We start from the raw sequence: 3,017 nt of genomic DNA, 5'->3' as shown, positions 1-3,017 counted from the left end.
GAATTTTTTCATTAGGACTTTACCATTCAGATTTATGATTCAAAGTGTTGCTTTTGGAGAGTTGTATCACTCAATGATGTTTTGGTTGGATGGAGAGGAGGTAATGAAAGTGTGATATGCAATGAAATCCTTTACTTTCTGATTCACTCTTTATCGGAGAGCAACGCACATCGTATTGGGCTCATCATGTATGATCTTGATTCAAAATCTTCATGCAAGTCATTGATGGACAATGGTTATGGCACCAAGTCCCCTCGCTTGCTGTCGCCTGATGAATCTTAAAGATCGATTGGTTCTAATTGGGGGAATCAGAGACCCAGAAAAGCCAGATGTGTTGGAAGGAATTTGTGTTTGGGAGCTTCATAGAAAGGAATGGAAGGAGGTTACAAGGATGCCACAGAAGTTTCTCAGCCATTTTGCCAGGTTTGAAGATACTTTTGCTAGTAGTGGAGTTGAGGATCTCATCTTCGTCCATGCCTATGGTAACCCTACTCTATTCATATTTGATATGAGAGACAAGCATTGGAGATTGTCAAAAAACTACCCAACAAAGAAACGATCATATTTAAGAACCTTCGTTGGTTTCTGCTTTGAGCCTAGACTGGAGATCAAGCCCTGAACGATTTAGCATATATGTGCATTCATTATGCATAGAAGTTACCTATTAATATTTTTTTTTCTCTGTTGGAACATATTGTAGTTTTTTTTTCCGTTTATATTCAAATTTCATCAGTTCTTTTGAAATTTAAAATGTAATTGTATTAGCTTCAAAATTAAAAATCATGAATTTAGAAGTGATATAGTTTTTTAAATCTAGCTGTTGGTTGAAAATAGTTGGACATTAATACTGATTTCAAATTCTCACGAAATTTCTTTTATTATTGTAAAAATAACGAGAGGCATTTGCATGCATGCCGCACAATTCTTTTGTTTTTTAATGTCTGACACCTAACTTATGTATTTATATGGGCAACACTGAATTTTTTTAAGATCATATAAAAAAATACTACTATTACTAATTTTTTTAAATATAAATTTTCATGCATTCGTTATTAACCAAAGTGTGATTTTTCTAAACATCAAATTTTAGATGTGGATATGTAAATTGATAGGAATGGTGTGATATGCATGTAAATTTCCCCAACATAAATCATGATTTCATTTACACGCTCCAAAATAATAAAAAATATAATCATCATTTTTTTAACATATTTTCTATTTCTAAGCAACCGAACAAAGTGTTTGATCAATTTCATCAATTTTCAGAATATGTTTTTGTTGAGTGTCTTGAAATTCGCGGCGATGTAGTAGTATTTTAATGTCTTAGCATTGTACAAAGATGCAACACATAAATAAAATTCGCGGCGATGGAGTGGTATTTTAATGTCTTAGCATTGTGTGATGATACAACACACATAAATAAAAGAGAAGCAACAATACTAAAGATACTAGAATTTTTACGTAGAAAAATTATAGAAGAGAACAAACCATGTGGTTCAGCCTGATCAAACTTATTCACTATGAGTGCATGGGTGCTCCCTTCTCTTGCAACAAGAAGATCGGGGTGATAATTTTTACCACAAAAAATTACATTTATGTACAACACAAATAAAATATAGTTGTTAGACAAAACAACTGTATTTTGACTAAAAAGTTGCAAGCAAGGGTCGGTGGTGCCCGGTTGTCAGCGACGACAGTTAGTGATAATCTGCACTGGTTGATAGTGGTCATGCACGGGCGTTGAAAATCGGTGGTCGGCGAAAAGTGCGTCAACCTAGTATCTAGGTGAGGGGTAAGTCTAAATATAGTATGACTTTGACGGGGTCTTCATATCGGCCCCATCCTACATATCTGAAGGAACTAAAGGGTGTCACGAAGAGCGGCAACACAAGTTAGATCTAATAGATCTTTAGCATAGTCATACTCAAGTCAATACCGATGACTTAACTCACATTGCTCATTGGGATCAACCCAACAAGCAATGCTCGTTAAGGTATCGCGTATCGCGACCAACACGGGGTCACACTCTCTTAACGAACCTGGCTCGCTATCTATGCAAACATGCTAATGCAAATGCTAATGCAAGCAAATAAAAACATATAAGTAGTGATAAAGAGTATGCCATGAAGACATTGACTTGAAGGAATGGATTGACTTGAAGGAATGGACTTGAAGGAATGGACATGTCGTAGCGGCAGGGGCCCGCAAAGAGGATATGCCAGTAAGGCAATGACCCGAAGGTGAGCATGCCGTGGCGGCAGTGGCCCGAAAAGAGGGTATACCAGCAAGGCAGTGACCCAGATGTAGGCATGTCGTAGCGGCAGGGGTCCGAAAAGAGGGTATACCGGTAAAGCAGTGACCCGAAAGAATGCAACTCAAGTAGATGATATCGATTATGCTGACAAACATGTACATGCACATACACAACATGCGAAGGAGCAAGTGTTCGGTTGATCGGGATGGAGTATCCGGTCAAACCAAAGTGTTGTGCCAACTGGGTCGGGGTAGTCGACTGAAACACAAGTGACGTGACTGGTTCGGAATAACCGACCGAGACATAAGCAGTGTCGGTGCAGGTGCAAGTGCAAGTGCGATATATGACATACAATTTGTAATGCAAGGTGCAAGCAAGACATGCACATGCAATGAGGTGCATATGACCACATATGATAGCGAGTCACGCTGGTACTAACGACCTCACATGAGAAACCTAAGGTTTAGACTCTTCGATACGGCACCGCCGCCTCTTACTTTGGTGAGGAAATGTGAGGAGTTTCTCCCCGGATCTCCAAGGGGAAACTCTTTATGGTGTCACGAACTAGGATAACTACAATTTTTTTCCCATTTTATGAACTCCTCCAGACTTTGCAAAGCGAGACAACTACAAAGCTTCCCAACTTTTCCAAGTAAAGCTGGGGAACCCAAAGCAAGGGGAGTGAGGGACTCCGACCCATCGACACTTGTGCTAAGGCTCATAACAAAAGGGAGACACTCGGCTCTATGGGGGGTGTTTGGGG

Source organism: Phalaenopsis equestris, unplaced genomic scaffold (genome assembly GCF_001263595.1).
Source record: "Phalaenopsis equestris unplaced genomic scaffold, ASM126359v1 Scaffold000002, whole genome shotgun sequence".
Taxonomy (NCBI): Eukaryota; Viridiplantae; Streptophyta; class Magnoliopsida; order Asparagales; family Orchidaceae; genus Phalaenopsis; species Phalaenopsis equestris.
Note: the sequence above shows the minus strand (reverse complement) of the source record.